Genomic DNA, 18526 nt, shown 5'->3' on the forward strand with positions numbered 1-18526 from the left:
TTATTTTTATTATTCAAAATACAAAAATGAACCAAACAGAATTTGTATGTGTCTAGAGGTCTTTGCTTGATTGGATTTTCCCCTCTGGAGGAAGAATAATCTATGCATTCTAAGATTGCAATTCCATGAAGCAAGATGATCATCAAGGTACATGAATTAAATCAATATTTTAATTTTCAAATACATTATAAATGTCTAGGAAATATATGTTTAGGAGAATTATTTTTAAGACATATTTGTAAAGCAGTCTTGAAGATATATATCAGTGTTGTCATAAATTGTTGCATGGAAAATTGATGATTGAAAGTTGCCCGGTCATTTCTTTCCACTAAATGTAGTAGAAAAATATATCAATTTTCCAAATATCTTTACTTATGTTACTTAATGAAAACAATGGTATGACCTTGTGCATGTTACTTAGCTGTGTAGCCTCCATGTTTTCATCTGAAAAATGGGACCCCATTAATAATGCCAGTCTTATGAAGATTAAATGCATGTAACGTATTTAGCATAGTGCCTGGCATATAGTAACACAGTAATCTGTAGTTCTTACTATTTTAGTTTTATTTCTTTGAATATTAAGATTTAGCAACACTACTTGGAAGAGAAACCTTGATTATTTAAAAAATAATGTAGAAAGAACACAGATTTGATCTAGTTATTTTTCTGTAAAAAGCTTTTAATTTTTCCCAGGCTCTTATTAAATAATGTCCCAGTGAGGAACCTGCCTTTCCAGGCACTGCACAGTGATCCCAGCCTACCTCTCCAGACCTTTCCTCCATGACACACTTCCCTCCTACTACACACTTGCACCCTGGGCAATTCTATCTTCTGGTCTGAATAACTCACTTTTGGTAAACACATACTCTCTTTTTCCAGCACCATTGTCTTGCTCTTGTTGTGTTCATTGCTGAGAATATCCATTTCCAGGTTTTTACAAGTTTAAATCCTTACTAATTTTTAAACTCCTGTTCAAATCCAATTTTTAAATTTTCCGTGATGCTTCTTCCACTTCTCTAGCCGCCATGGTGGGGGGAAAAAAAAACCCTCCTTCCTTTGATCTAGAAAATTCCACCTGTTTCTCTTATTTATGTGCCCTGTCTTCTTTCTTCCATTTACCTGAAAAGCAGTGCATGTCTTATCCATCCCTATTCTCCCTACCCAGCACAAGACCTTGCACAGAGGAGATGCTCTGTGCACACTTACTGATGGAATGGATATTGCATCATGATGTATTTAAAATCAGTAACTATGTGCTATCACTGATTATAACTACTTAGAATATGTTAAAGAAGGTCTTAAGAGTGAAGAAAATTTTTATTTTAATAGTTACTATTGTAAATTTTGTAAGAATTCTAAATCTTTTCAGGGTAACCTAGCCTTAATTTGGAAATAGAGACTTGGGTATTATTTTTGTACATAGACCTAGAAGTTGAATATTTATCTGCACTGATTGTAGAGAGCTAATCCTGGTCGTTCAGATTCCAAACTTCTTTTCCTTTTTGCCAAAAGTATTTGCTTGCCTGGATTATGTAGATAATTGTTGAATTCTTCATTTTTCATGGTTTATTTCAATTACTGATCCTACTCAGTTTTCTGATCCTCTTTCTTTGGCAGAAAACAAATTCTCTCACCTGGGCTGCCTGGGTGTCTTAGTTGGTTAAATGTCTGACTCTTGGTTTCGGCTCAGGTCATGATCTCAAAGTCGTGAGATCGAGGCATCCAGTCCCACATCAAGCCTGGCGTTGGGCTCCATGCTCAGGCAGGATTCTGCTTGAGATTCGCTTTCTCTCCCTCTCCTCCTGCCCCATCCCTGCTCTCTCTCTCAAATAAATAAATAAATCTTAAACAAACAAACAAACAGCAACAAATTCTCTTACCCAAAAAACCCATTTTAGTGTCAGTTATCATATTGTAATGTGGCCTGAAAATAACCCTATTCCTGCACCGTGAACTGATGACCCTGTTGCAGATAGAGAGCAACCACATAGCAACTCTCCTAGTGATCAGTCTGGCCACCATGCTTACAAAGTTTCCAAGAGCCTGGTCACATGTGATTCAGGATAATAATGAAAATGATGATGAAAGTATCTCACACATGTTCTTTAACAAAAAACACTTTTATATTTGGTACGGTATGGACAAAAGAATATATTGAATTTTTCCTCCCTGTTGTAGCTTTTGATTAGACCATCAGCATTTTTCATTATCTGGGAATACAAAATACACACAGAAGTGTGGAGATGGGTCAACTCCTTGAGTATGTCTGCTTAGCAGTGTGCTAAATCATGTCAATCATGAATATATTTATTTATTTGTTGAGAACTTACTTTGTGCCACAGACTATTTTAACTGCAAAGATTTTTTTAAATAAAAAAATTCTAGTCAGTGAGATTCATTAGTGTTTATTTATTTTATTTTTAATGTTAAATACTTTTTTCCACTTTTTTCTATCTGGGTTTGTTGTTTAAGGGGTACAATATTATGATTTGATATATGTATATATTAAAAATTATTACCACAATAAGGTTAGTTAACACATCCATCAACTCACATCGTTATGTTTTTTTCTCCCAAGAATCTTATATGGTCTTTTTCAATGTTTGTGCTGCTGTGCCATTACAATGGAAATAATTTAGTAAGGAAATGGGAATTTAATTATTAAAAAAAATTACTAAAAGGGAATCAAAAGAAAAAATCCCAAGAAAATTGAATTGAATGAAAACTGTTAAAAGAGAAGAGTATTCATGTTAATTGGCTTAAATTATATTAGATCACCCCATATTGATGGATTAAGACAAAAAATTGCTAGTAATTAACAGATAGTTATTGAACATCTACCTTGTACAAAGAACTATAACACATTAAAGGCCTATGGAGAAATAAGGTGAAAAAGAATTATACTTGGAAAAGAATTATAATTGGCTATGGACATAGGCAACTAATTTGGGATATATTTGGAATAATGAAAGGAAAGCAAGAGAATAAGCAGTCATTGGAGGGACAGAAAAGCCGAGGATGGGTTGTTCAGGGAGATGTCTTGCACATGGAAACAGAGGAGAGGGAGAGAGAGAGAGTACAAAGAAAGCATCACTAAGATGAAGATATTAAGGATTCTAGAAAGATAAAAAATAAATCAAATTAAAATATCTTCTGAAAGCTGAGGGAGAGAATAGGCAGTTTAGGGGGTGCTGTATTTGTTTTTTTGTGAGAAATCCATGGATTAAATCTTTTTGGAAAAATAAATAAATAAAAGAGGTACTGAAGCTGTCCGCTTAGTATTTGGAAGTCAGAACTCAAACTCTCTGTGTCCGAAAGGAAGTCCCAAGCAGCACACCTTAGTTCTTGGTTGTCGTTAAGAAAACTGGGTAAACCATGTCATTTGTTCACTCGGGACGTAAGCTGGTTACAATATTGACTGAAATTCTAATTGAGGACACCTTTAGGACTTCAGAGAGAGAATGAGGGGCAAGAAAGGTTGTGTGAAGGGTATGTCTTTTAAAAGTGGTCTAGAAATCTTACCTGATTCTATCTAAATAACTTTGGCTGTATAAATTCTTAAAGGAATCTGTTCATTTTTGGGCTATTAATGCAAAAGCTTACATAAGACTAAATTCCATTAAAACATTTTCTGAAAGCTAAATCGACATTGTTTACAGTGGATTTGCTCTGTGATGTGTTCAAACACAAGGCTTCTGCCAAGTGTTTTTGCTACCATATGTACACCTATTAATTAACTCCTTGTAAATGTCTTTGGTATTCCCTTGGGTTTGCTGAAGTTTGCTGTTGAAGCATCACTTTTGCCACAGATCCTATTTCTTTCAGTTTTAAATATGGAGATGGAGTTTTTAGATGCCCCAATAAATAGCACCTCTCTCCCATCCAAGTTTGTAACCATTTGAGAAATAGAGATGGAAATTAGACCAATAGGGATCCATGTGTCAACATAAATACTGATGAAACTGATACTGAAGGGCATGGCTTATTGTGAGAGCCAAATGGGGCTTGCTTCCTAAATTAGAAAAAACATACCCATTCACAGATAATGCAGACCTATTCTCCTTCAATGAGCATAGAGGAGAATAAAACACACACCCTGAAATTAGACCTCAAGAGAGAGAGGAAAGCTGTGGGCTAAACTCATTCAGCCACTCCTTCCAAACTCATTAATCATTAAGTCAGTCACCAATGGAGAGAGTATGAGGCCAAGAGTGTTACTCTAATAGCATCTTTTCCTTTTGGAAATGGGAAGTATGGGGAATATGCATCTACCCTGACATTAGGGATCTATATTGTTGTGTTTAATATTTTTTAAAAAATTGTTATAACAGAACTGACTGGGAGACTTCCCTTTTTAAAGCCATCCACCGTTTCTGTTTTGTGGAAAGCCATTGAGAATATCCACAAAGCAATACAAAGACATTGTCAAATATAACAGATTGCTTTGTTGTTACCAGCATTTCAACTAAACCTTTCAGTTTGCCTCATTGACCAGTTTTGTCTACTAAATATACATTTGTCATAAGTCTAGGGATGTTGACCTTTTCCAGATTATCTCATTCTTTTATTGTTGGGATAAAGTTTCTAGCTGATAACTTATGTTCTTCTTTTTTTTTTTTTTAAAGATGTATTTATTCCAGAGAGAGAGAGAGAGAGAGAGAGATGGAGCAAACACACCAGTGGGGGGGAGGGGCAGAGAGAGAGGAAGAGAGAGTCCAAAGCAGACTCCATGCTGAACACAGAGCCTGACTATGTGGGGCTCAATCCCAAGACCCTGAGATCACTACCTGAGCTGAAACCAAGAGTCGGATGCACTTAACCTATTGTGCCACCCAGGCCCTTTGATAACTTATGTTCTAAAATCAACCCAAGTTTACTTGCTCAGCTGATATTATGAACAGAATTTTTCCTTATGAGGCATGAAAACATGATATGTGTTTTCTATATTATCAGATTGTTCAAAGGTATTTGCATAAGTAAGTACAAATGTTCCTTTAAAACTACATCTGTGAAGGCGTGATAATTATGATTATTATTGACATACATCCATTTTATGTTTCCCCTGGAATAAACTCTATTATCTGCAGGGGCACCTTCCAAGGGAGTCACATGTTCAGCACCTGCCTGTTGGACACACAGTGCTTGATTTGAGTACTTTAAGGAAGCCATGGCATAGGTATTGTTGCCTTAAGCTTGAGTTCAAACTCAGCTTTGTAACTTTATTTTTCATGCTTTCCTTGGAGAAGTTGCCTAATTTCTCTTTGCTTTAGTTTCTTTATCTGCAAAATGGAAATACTAATAGTATTACATTTTAAGATAATATCAATTAACATTATATATGCTTTTAATACAAATACACTTTTTTTTTTTAAGATTTTATTTATTTGACAGAGACACAGCGAGAGAGGGAACACAAGCAGGGGGAGCAGCAGAGGGAGAAGAAGCAGGCTTCCTGCTGAGCAAGGAGCCAGATGTGGGACTCGATCCCAGGACCCCGGGATCATGACCTGAGCTGAAGGCAGATGCTTAACCATCTGAGCCACCCAGACGCCCCTACAAATACACTTACTAAGTACTACAAATTTTACTATTATTATTGTAATCCTTATGAATGCCTGAGAGTGGTGATTTCTAAATCACTTTTACTTTTCTGTGGATATCTTAGTCTTCACCTGACAAAACAGATATAGATGAAGGCATGTCAGCTGGCTTGGGCCATTAGCTCTGCCTCCTTACTTTCAGTGGCTTCTTCTCATCCTCTATCCATGTAATTAAGGTGCTCCTGTCTCTTTGTAAAATAAAAAAAGAAAACTTTTCTTTGATTCTTCCTTCCTCTCTAAGTATGAATCTTTTTTTTACTTCTACTTTAGAACTGGGACATTCACTTCTCTTTTTCTTTTATAAATCATTCCTCAGTTTCTAATTTAACTTTATCTTCACAAATACTTATTGAGCATATGCTTGGTACTATGGGTGGTTATTGGGATACCATGGTGAGTAAGATACATCCAGACTTTACCTGAGTGGAAATTCTGCCTCTACCCTTGTGCTGAAACTTCCCTCTATAAAGGGGGCAACCGCTCCTAATTGAAGAATTTGATGGCCAATTCTCCCTCTGTGTATTATGTAACAACAGCTCCAGGGCATTTGAGATAGATGGCATTCTTAAAACTGTGCTCTCACTTGATGTTCATGCCACAACTCTCTCTGGGTCTTTCCCTACCACTCAGGACCTTCAAATTAGTTTCCTTAAGTTCCTTTTTTTTTTTTTTTAGATTTATTTATTTATTAGAGAGAGAGAGAAAGAGAGAGAGCACGCTGGGTGGGGGGAGGCACAGAGGGAAAGGGAGAGAGAAACTCAAGCAGACTCTGCACTGAGCACAGAGCTTAATATGGGGCTCGATCCCGGACCCATGAGATCATGACCCCAGCCGACACCAAGAGTTGGCCACTCAACTGTCTGCTCCACCCAGGCTCCCCAAGTTCCTCTTTTTTGATTATACTTTATACTTTTTCAGTTATACCCCAGAGTTCTGTCTTCCATCCTCTTCTCTTGGAATCTCCAGAGTAGTATTTTCAGTTGTATGTAAGATTCTGATCTGTTAAATTCCAAACCTCAGAGTCGTCATATTCAAACGTGTTCAGCATCTCCCTTTCTGGCTCTCAATTTTGCTCCTATCTGGTATTTGCTGTTTCACTTAAAAGCATCACCATTGATCCTTCCATTTCCCAAACTAGTAACTGGGAATCCTCAGTGTCTCTTTCTCACAAACCAGGCACAATTGATCTTGTCCCACTGCCTTTGCCTTCTTCATATCTCCTTAAACTCCATTCTCTGCCCTATTTGTCTACCTCCGACTAGACTTTCCATTCCTCTAAACCATTCAGCTATGCCAAGTCTACCTAATTGGCAAATCTAGCTAAATAAAAATGGAATCTAAACCTTTCAGAATCTGGCTTCAGTTTTGTTTTAGAGTGATAGTATCTACTGCTTTTCTCTCATTCCAGGTGACATGGACTGAATTGGGCTCCCTCCCACCACAAATTCATATGTTGAAGCCCTAACCTCCAATGTGATTGTATTTGGAGGTAGGGCCTCTAGGAGGTAGTTAAAGTTAAATAAGGTCATAAGGGCCCTGATCCCAAAGGATTGGTGGCCAAATCAGAAGAAAAGAGAGAAATCTCTTTCTCTCTCTGCCATGTGAGGACACAATTGGAAGACATCCAATTATAAACCAGGAAGAGAGCTCTCACCAAGAACCAAATTAGCTAGCTCCCAATCTGTGACTTTTAGCCTCTAGAACACTGAAAAAATAAAATTCTATAATTTAATCCACCCAGTATATGATATGCTGTTATGGCAGTTGCAACAGACCAATATGGCCAGTTAAGCTCAAATTTTTATTTCTGGACTATTATTTTTGGACAATACCATGTCTTCATACCCTCTTTTCCCTCTGTCCAGAATTTTCTTCTCTGCTTTCATGTAGAAAATTCTCCTCATCTTCTAAGAGCAAGTTCAGTTATTTTCTCTTGTTTTTCCTAAATGTCCTCATACTCACAGAAGTGGTACTAGTAACATTTACTTTCAGAAATGATACACTTGTATTAAAGCAATCATAACATTGTACTTTTATATTTCTCTGCCTTAGAGTAACCTTCTTAAACCAAGAAAAACTCTATTTTATTCTTCTCCATATTTCCATGGCTAAGCACACTGTTTTGATAATGAGTTAATACTGTTGAATGAACTAAGCATTGATGAATGAATGAGAAATAGAGAGGCCGAATGAATTTTCCTAAACCACTGGTACTAAATTAGGTGATGAGCTAGCGTTCCCTGGAGTATATATTCTTTCTGAGCGATCTGCTTACTAATATCTTCAGTAATTATTTATTATATAGCTATTACCTTGTATCATTAACTTTATTGTGGGGTGGGAAGGGGGCTGGTGAGTCGGAAAAAAGGAAAAAAATGTGCTCCATAAATAATTAGGTTTTTGTTTTGTTTAATTTTTGTTTCTTTAGCATGTTTAGATTATCAAGGGAACAAAAGTATAACCATCCATTCTAAGTATAAGACCTTCCAATGTGCCACATTTCTACAGGCTTCAGAGAATAACAATAAGTTTATATAACAAAAGTTGAAAATTTTCTTCTTTGGTAGCCAAGATCTTCAATTTATGCCATGGAAAGGACTAATAATAATCATAATCATAGTTATAGCTATAATAACAACAGAAATTTAGAGTTTTAAAAGAATGTTTGCAATGGCAGCAATAATCATCAAAATGATTTTGGCTAAAGACAACATATAATCTTAATATTAACAGCCTTAGAATAATGCAGTCAATATAATTTCATGTTTTTAATGGGCTACAAGGACATAATAATAATATATCTTTATATTGGTTCCGAATTTTAAACTGACGTAAACTGCACGCTCATTTTGTAATATAATGTTATAAATAGTAACTTCACTGTGTCTCCCTGTCTCAGTTCTAATGAAATTTGTGGCCCTAATAACAATAACTATAAAGTTAAAGTTTTATTGTTAATATTTGCATCAATTTGTCAGATTTTATAAATTTGTGAAATACAAATTTTAGAATTTAACATATAGAATTTGAAGAAGGCTTAACAATTATTTAGTCCAAACAACCTATTATATAGATGAAGAAACTATCCTTAGTAATAAGAATTTATACATCTGAGAATGCATAGGGAGTTCATGGCCCGGAACAAACTCTTCCTCAGCCTTTCAATACTATTGTGTAGGAGGGCACCACCGATCCTCAGTTATAATCATTTTTCAAGGTGAATGAGAATCCAAGTGTGGAGTGGGAAGAACGCAGGGTGTCAGTTCAGCAATCCTGGATTTGAGAGTGGCCGGCATGCCCTCCTTGCTGTCTCAGAGGCTTGAGCAAGTGACTTATTGTATCCTCTGCATCATCACTTGTGAAGTAGTAACAGTAATCCCGTCTAATTGCCACGTTCTGCAGTCAAGGAGGGTGTGGCTCGTGCACCATTGCATCGACAGAGCCTGACACAGTGCTTGCCACATAGGACATGCTCAAAAACTCTTTATGGAGTGAGTGAATAAAGAATGAAGAACTGTGTGAATTAAGAGAAGAGTATGGAGGCAGAGTGTTCGGTGCAGTAGTTCTGTGAGCTGGAAGGATGTTGGTCTGAATCATTATATAACGAATCTCTTATATTGGTCATTTGTACTACTTCTGCTAATTAACCCGTCCAACTAATTTATTAGAGCTATATATTTGCCCAGTTGCTGTAGGAAGTATCTTCAGTCTTTCTTACCACTCCTCTTTAAACTCACTCTCTCAAGTTTGGTGTATTTTCCTACCTCTGGATTCATTCCCGGACTGTTTTCTTAGTGTTTCCTATCACTTTCTACTGATGGCTGCAGAAAGTCCTGCCACTCTATTACCCCATCTCTAATCTTCATCAAATTTAAAGCACCTCTGTTCCCCAGATTAGGTTTCCTTCAGACAGGGCAACCTGTAATGAGAAAGGATGGTGTGGCTACCTTCTCTACTTTTTCTCCACCTGCTTCCCACTCTGCTAATTTCACCCCACCCCTACCCTAGAGTCAGGAACTTAGGGGAGGAAGGAGAGTTAAGAGGGCAGAAAGGGTTTCATTCAACGTGTACAGTTATAATCTAACATTGATACTTGCTGTGCATGGCAGTTGGAAAACTTCCTTTTTCTTTTGTAGGATCCTTTTGTGGATTATTAGAAAATTCCACACTGTTAGAGTTCTCCCGACTCAATTTTCTCGGTGCTCATAACTCCCTACTTTCCTCCCTCCCCTGCTCCTTGGGGACTTTTGTCCATCTAAATAGTACTCTTGAGAGGGGTCTTTATGAAGACAAACCAAAATCAGCTCACTTCCATAGGGTCTGCATCTGTACCATAGTGTCTTAGTTCGCTAGGGCTGCCATTACAGAGCACCACAGACTGGGTGGTTGAATAACAGCTTTATTTTTCTCACAGTTCTGGAGGCTGGAAGAGAGGGATCAGGGCATTGGCAAGGTTGCTTTCTTCTGGGGCTTCTCTCCTTGGTTTGTAGATGACTACCTTCTTCTTGTGTCTTCACATGATTTTCCCTCTGTGTGTGTTTATGTCTAAATTTCCTTTTATTATAAAGACACCAGTCATATTTTATTACAATCTACTGTAATTTTAAAGACCCGACTTTCTAGTCCAGTAACATGCTGAAGTACTGGGGGTTAAAACTTCAACATATGAATTGTGAAGTGACACAATTTATTCCAGATTACCTATAAATACACATATTCAGGACTGCTTCACCAGATTTTGCAAGCTCAGGCAGTTACCAGCAAAGCTTTCTCTTGTGAAGTTTGACCACAATCAGCCCCTTCCACTTAAACTTCTCATGTGCACATTGCACACCAGTCCCTATGTCCTTCAAATTCCAGAGAACACATGTCAAGTTTTGCCAGTAGTTCCCTTGTTTTTTTTTTTAAGTTTGTTTATTTATTTGACAGAGAGACACACAGCAAGAGAGGGAACACAAGCACAGGGAGTGGGAGAGGGAGAAGCAGGCCTCCCACCAAGCCGGGAGCCCAATGCGGGGCTCGATCCCAGGATCCTGGGATCATGACCTGAGCCGAAGGCAGACGCTTAACAACTGAGCCACCCAGGCGTCCCGCTCCCTTGTTTTGAAGGGTGTGCTGAGAGTATCTTCCCCTCACTAACTGGAAACTCCCTCTTCAGTGAAATTCTCCTTACAGGCATCTTCCATCTCTTCTTTTAAGTGTCTGAGAGGAAGGTGGTGAGTGGCTAATGATGGCAGGACCATGCAGATATTAGTGGCCCAGTGCCTTGACTCTTGTCATATTGTTCTTGGTTTTGGGGCATCTATGGAAACTCTTACACTATTATAAACAATACTTTAGTGAGTACACTTATACTAACATCATTGTACATATTCATATTTATTTATTTACTAGATACATTTTCCAGAAGTCATTGTTTATGGTGTCTTTTGATATTTGGAACATTTAATTATATTTTATTTTATTTTATTTTTTTAAAGATTTTTTAAAATTTATTTTTATTTATTTGACACACAGAGAGAGAGAGCACAAGCAGGGGGAGCGGAACGGCAGGCAGAGGGAAAGGGAGAAGCAGGCTCTCTGCTGAGCAAGGAGCCCGATGTGGGGCTGGATCCCAGGACCCTGGGATCATGACCTGAGCTGAAGGCAGACGCTTAACCCACTGAACCACCCAGGAGCCCCGGAACATTTTATTTTTAATGCAGATAAAATTCTTAGTTGTTTTCACTACATTTTGTGCTTTGTTGTCTTATTTTAGAAAATCTTCCCTGATCAGAAACCATAAATACATTCATGTGTATTTTCATCTAGATGCATTAAAATTTCTGCTTCTAAGATTTTGAAGTGCCTAGAATTTATTATTTCTGTATTTATAATATGAGGTGGGCATCAGATTTTTTCATATGGTCACATAACCATTGTCTCAACAGCATTATTGAATAGTCCATTCTTCCTTTGCTGACTTTCAATGCCATCTCTATCATATATGAAGTGTCCATACATGCGTAGGACTGTTTCTGAGCTCTATATTCTGTTCTATTGATTTTTTTTTTTTTTGGTTCCTCACCTTAGCGTCACCGCCAGCCGTCATAATTACCATGGTTTTATATTTAGTCTTGACATCTGCTAAAACAGATTTATCAAAACTTCTTCTCAATTAAATTGTCTTAGATGTTCTTGACCCTTATCTATTTGACATGAATTTTAGGATCAGCTTCTCAGATTCCACAAAAGTTCTATGACCCTCCACCCCACTCCTTGCCATCAGCACCATCTGCTCACTGGGAAACTGTCAATCACTGGAGAAACAGGGTATGTAGGGAAGCTGATGGAGCAGTGGCAATGTCCACTTCAATCTCTGCAAGGATCAAGGAGGCTGCTAAACAACATTCTATACTGTACGCTGATATGGATGATGAAGATTGGCCTGAACTACTCACTGGTCTTGGTAGTATAACCTAGATTATATACTAAGGTAACAATGTACTAACTTTTCTGCTGTTCCCTTATTGTCTCTTACCAATTTGAGGGCAGTCTGGACACATGGTAAAATTGTATAAAAATAACCCTGATTTAATCCAGGAATTACTCTGTATGCTAGAATTTTATTGTAAAAAAGCAGCTGCTGAGTCTGGACAATTATACCTTTAAATATGAATAGGCCAAAAAATTGATGACTAACTAAAAAAAAAAAAGTTCTGGGGTACCTGGGTGGTTCAGTCGGTTAAGTATCTGCTTTAGGCTCAGGTTGTGATCTCGGGTTCCTGGGGTCAAGCTGCATGTTGGGCTCCCTGCTCAGCAGAGAGTCTACTTTTCCCTCCCCCTCTACCCCTCCCCACGCACCCCCCATGTGCGTGCACACTCTCTCTCAAATAAATAAACAAAATCTTGAAAAAAAAGTTCTATGAGATTTTGTTTGGTAATGCATGAAATTTATAGATAAATTAAGGATGATTGATATTTTTATGAAGTTTCATATGTGAGAATATATTTTTTCCATTTAAACCACCTTTTTTTTGTGACCTTCAGTAATATTTTAAAAATGTTTTATAAAGCTCCTAAAGGTGTCCTGTCAGTATTTTTTCCCCCTAGGTACCTTATAGGTTGCAAGCTGACAAAATAGCAATGTTTATGTGAGAAAAAGCTAATACTGGGACACAGATTTCCTGATCCCTTTCTAGAATGCACAATACTCTTTACCATATTTTAAGCCTTCAGGAAGGTATCATTATATTTAAGTACTAAGAAGTAGGTAAGATGAGGCAGAGGATATTTTAATTCAGGTAGCATAGAATTGAAGTCATCAATGATATCAGAAAAATAACAAGTGCTTTGCTTTGGACTATGTGTGCACAGGCCTCTCAAAGACAAATGGCAAAACCTTGTTAAACGTTGTTCACTTTGTGACTTTGCTATGTGGCTTAACTTGGTAGTGATGTCTGCTCAAAAATTAAAAGAAAAAAGAAAAGAAAAGAAAGGCAGTTTATGAACTGCCAGTATCACTATTAAGCTAATCTATAGTTCTGAGAGGTATTTCACTATGTAATGTGACAAAGATCTCACCTCAGAAAGAGAATAAACTTTCGTATTATGGATTCAGTGGCTCATTCAATAAACATTAATTCAGTGCTGTAATCCAGGCACTGTCCCAGGTGCTGAGGGTGCAAAGATGAGTATGACACAGTCTCCATCCACAAAGACTGACAGGGAGATAAAACATGTAAGTATGCAGTAACGAGTTATGGAAGCAGTGGGAGCCATATGTACAGGGCACAGTGGGCATTACCAGAAATGCATGATCACTTCTCCTCTGGATTACCTGAGCAGTTGTGAGTAAATTTAGTTCCCAGATAGATGGCTGTGGGTGAAATGGAACAGGGAGGGAAGAATTCTATAGGCAAAGGATGTAATCTAAACTGGGAAGCGTGAAGTGTTCTGGTATGTTCAAGAAACTGGTAGTTTTTAAAATAACGGAATATAAGATGAGAGAGCTTTAGGGAGAATAAAACTAAAAAGACCAATCAGACCATAGGTGCTTCGTACTCTATTGTATTCTGTTCTGGGGATGTGGCTACTGTAGGGAGTAGAGAAAAACTGAAGGAGAGAACAAGGGTCAGACAAAACTCACTCTGACTAAAATTGGGACACCAACGTCAGGAGGAGTGGAAATTGGGAGGCATGGAGACCAGGCAATTGCAGTACTGCAAGCAAGAGGTAATGTAGGACTAAAATAAAGCAATAGCAGCAGAAATAGAGAAAAATGGATGGATTGGAGTATCATTAGGGTGGCGGAATCAATAGGACTTAGAGATAGTTTATATGTGGGGATTAGGGATTTAGGGGCTCAGAAGCAGCTATAAATATGAGAAAATTCCTATCTGGTTTGGGAAATTGGGTGAGTTGTAGCTGTTATAGCTCTAGTCATACAATATTATTGCTCATCCACCTGGGTAGATTTGCTTTTATGTGATCAATGTAAGTTCTATTACTTATCAAATAAAATGTAAATTGAATGTAGGTCTTGTCTTGAGATGTTTGTTGTACTATATTATGAGAAATTAAATTTTAGAATTTCCACTTGAAAAAGGTTTCTCAGAACACCTGTGAGTAACAATGAAGTACTATAGCAATTAGTCTTTAACTGTTATGATCTAAAGCATAGAGCAATATCAATAGCTTGTTGTCGTATCTCAACAGACTGCCTCTTTTTAAACATTTGTATTTAACTTTGTCATCTAGATATAGACTACTCATCTGGGGTTCTGGGGATTTTCGGGTCTTGATGAACAACTGAACTGATTCAGAATTGCCTGGAGCAAGATGTAAACATTTTTATGTTTTATTTTCTATCAAAAATTTCAATAGGCACCAAAAGCAGAATTTTATGTTTACTTGTCAAGCTGAGAAAAATTAACACTTTAGAGTTTCAAGTCAACTGCTTTTTTTAAAGATTCAGTTATTTATTTGAGGGGGGCAGAGAGAGAGAGAGAGAGAGAGAGAGAGAGAGACACGTGAGCAGAGGGGGAGGGGCAGAAGGAGAGGGAGAGACAGAGTCTCAAATAGACTCCTTGCTGAGCACAGAGCCCGACTCAGGGCTCAGTCTCAGGATCCTGAGATCATAACCTGAGCTGAAACCAAGAGTCGGATGCTTAACTGACTGAGCCACCCAGGTGCCTCTCAAGTCAACTGGATTCTTATGCAGAATTTCTTGCATGCACAGCCAATGAAAAATATAGAATTTAAAAAAAATATAGAATTTTTATAGAAAAATTATATATTATATAGAATTAATGAAGGTGATTCAAACAGTAATCTGCTGTGAGAAAAAAATCTCAAAAATGAAACTGTAAAAAACTTTTGACAATCATTTTAATATGTCATTAGGTATTTGGAAATAATTACATATGTGTTCAATTAGGGAAATAACTTTGAAAAATTAAAAGTTAGAGTGTGTCCTTATGTTGAAACATTGATTTAAGTATATATTTTTGCTTCCAAATATATATGAGTATTATTTTCATTACCTAGAAAGAGGTTACTCTAAATGGTACAATGACTAGTATTTCTCTATTTAACTACTAATTACTTTGGTTAATCTGCTATGGTAGAGCTGGGAAATATATTTTGAATTTCTTATTTTATATGTTTTTTTTTTAAGATTTTATTTATTTATTTGTCAAAGAGAGAGAAAGAGAGAGCACAAGCAGGGGGAGCGGCAGGCAGAGGGAGAAGCAGGTTCCCTGCTTAGCAAGGAGCCTGATGTGGGACTCGATCCCAGGACCCTGGGATCATGACCTGAGCCGAAGGCAGACGCTTAACCAACTGAGCCAAGGCATCCCATATTTTATATGTATTTTTATCAATGATACAGTAAGATTATTTAGTTTGCTTTGTTTCTTTTCTTTTTTTCTAGTTTTCTTTTCTTATGGTCTGATTAATGAGAAGATTTTAGTGTTTCATTGTCTTTCAAAGCTACATGTGCCATTAAATTTGGGAAGTTTTGAAGGCATTATATTTTTCTTATAATAAGTCTAAACCATAATAATCACTCATGTAGTAAAAGTGGTAGATTTTGATTTGTTAATTTTTTAGTATTTAGTATTTATAGCTTTGGAGGAAGAAGGATCAATGACATTTCTTATTTTGATGGAATAGATTATAATTGTTACCAGTGTTACTTAACTTCTTGGCTCACTGCTATGTTTTCATTGTTGTTCAGTTTTAGATTAGTCATGCAATTGAAATACAATTTGTAAGGATAATAATTGAACATATTGAAACTTGTGAATAATTTACTTAAAAAGTTAGAGTGGGTTAAATAAAGGGTTTTTTTTTTTTGTAACATCAATAGGATATATGAGTTATAAATAATATTTTCAGAATTATAAATTGCAAAAAGTCTATGGTTGTGTACTGGAGAACAAAAAGGTTAAGGAGCTGAGCCATTGGAAATTATTTCCGTGTTGTATAAAATATGCCATATTTTTACAATATCTGTTATTTGCACTTCTTCACATTTCATTCGTTATTAGAAAATTTATTAGTATCATCTAGTTAAAAGGAATAGGACTCATCAAAATTTGCATCTTGTCACAAGACATTTTGATTAGATTGATGAAATAAAACAACAATGAAAGGGTAGGACTTTTGAGATAGCTAAGGGAATCTAGTGTTCCTCTAACACATGGGCTTTAAAGATCTACATATAGGGTGGATTGATCTTTCATATTCTTTTAAAATTCACAGTGTGCTTTTAGCAATGAGTTTAAAAATATTTTCTTCTTTATAGCAAACTTCTGCATTTTTATTGCTTCTGCTTTACACTCTCCTTCCCCACTCTTTGCTAATTGCTTTGTACCAGAAAGAATCCCATATGTTATAAGACTATTAATATGTTCCTGTTAATATTTCACCAAAGGATCATATTTTGTTCTTTGTGTTAGTGTGATTTTTAAGCCATTTTGCTATGATGTTAACTAAACTGTTCCTAACTCTGAGCCTTAAATAGTTTTATGGTTTGGATACATCATTTGGTGAATTAGATGATCTCACTTAAAAAATTTGAGTTTCATGCTATTTGATATTATACAAATATCTATCAAAACATATAATTTGGGATATAGTCTTTCCTTTTGTGTTTTCACAACCCAAGATCTCTTGAATTATTCTTCTTTATATCCTTACATGTTAAAATACATATTCTTGTAAGTTTTATATCGAAGATGTGTGTGTGTGTGTATGTGTGTATTTATATATATAATGTATATATTTTCACAGCAAAATGAACTTTTTTCCCTTTTAGGAGAAAAATGTACTTTCCTACGTGGGTGCACTAAAGCAACTTTCAGCAGATTTTCGGAGTTGCTAGGCTGATGGAAAAATCACAAAATATATTAGTAGGGGAAGAGGAAAGGTGTTTTTTACTCTCTGCTTGAAAAGTGACAGAATAAAAGAATCCTTGAGAAATGTGTCAAATAGATCTTTTTTTCCCCCTTGTGGAAGAAAAGAGTCTGAAGCTAAAAAGAGAAGGCAGCCTTTGTGAGTCTTACTTGCAAACTGTGCCAGCCTACCTGAGGTTTTTGTTCATTCTTAACACATTGAACATCTTGAAGTATCTAAGAATATTGAGATGGAGAGCAGCAGTGGGATCTAAGGTAGAGTATTATTCTAATTATCAGTTCTGAAGTTGAACTTGATGTATTTTTTGGGTGCTTAATAAGTGGTTCAAACTTTTAAATACTTACAGCATTTTTAAAAACTCAAAATATATATCTGTGTGAAAATTGGATCAATGAGTTGGACTCCATGAGTCCTTTCTCACAGGTTCATGAGCTGTGGCACTGCTAATTATATTTGCTTCATATGTTCAATCATTTCAGTCTTCTGAAGCCATTCAAACTGGCTATATGTTCTTTCTTCTGATACTCAGTAAGAAATGTATAGTTATATACTGAGAGACTTCTGCAAGAATGTTGTTACCTATCTTACTCTCTCCCTTAATCTCCTAAAAATTGGAAACACACTTCATTGCATAAAATTTGCCTCTCATGCAATCTAATTCAACATAACCTCAATATCTGACACAAGGTATGTGATCAATAAGAATTTAGTCCTTAATGACAAATAATGTACATGGGGACCCTAATGATGATGAGTTCTGATGAAGAATGAGAATATTAAATAGATTTTTAAAAAGAATTTATTTATTTATTTATTTGAGAGAGAGTCTGCACCAGTGAGAGTATGGGGGCGGGTGGGGGGAGGGTGAGAGGAGAGGGAGAGGGAAGCAGGCTCCACGCTGAGCAGGGAGCTGTATGCAGGGCTCCATCCCACAACCCTGAGATGGTGACCTGAGCCAAAATCAAGAGTTGGAAGCTTGACCTACTGAGCCACCCAGGTGCCCTGAGAATATTAAATAGCTTTAAATGAATGGATAATAAACCGAATGGGTTGAAAATTTACGTTTATAAAAAATTGGTCCACATATTTTCTTTTTCTTAATTTAGCCTGATTTTTATTTCAAACACCCACTTCATTCCAGTGGGAAAAACTTAATCTTGACCAATTTCAGAATCCTCTGCCCAGGATAGATATCTAAATTCTGGGAACAAAGTGATAGTTACTTAACAGACTTCCTTGAGATTGGGAGGGTGCAAAGTGGATATTGCCTGCCCATACAAAAATCTAGTGAGATGTCAGTTGTCCCATTTGAGCCTTGATCTTTGATTTCTGAAGATCATGCTGAATTGTCCCTTGGGCCTGTTTGCCTGGTCCCTTTAAGTCTTGGTTGCATCTTTGCTTCTTCTGGGCCCTACTTGGTGACACAAGAATCATTCCACTATTTTCATGCCTTTTTAGTGACATCGTGACATAGGCCCAGTCTACCCAGATACATTGCCCAACCATGCCCACTTGTGAGGACTCTT

This window comes from Phoca vitulina, unplaced genomic scaffold, assembly GCF_004348235.1.
Source record: "Phoca vitulina isolate PV1807 unplaced genomic scaffold, GSC_HSeal_1.0 scaffold14, whole genome shotgun sequence".
Lineage (NCBI taxonomy): Eukaryota > Metazoa > Chordata > Mammalia > Carnivora > Phocidae > Phoca > Phoca vitulina.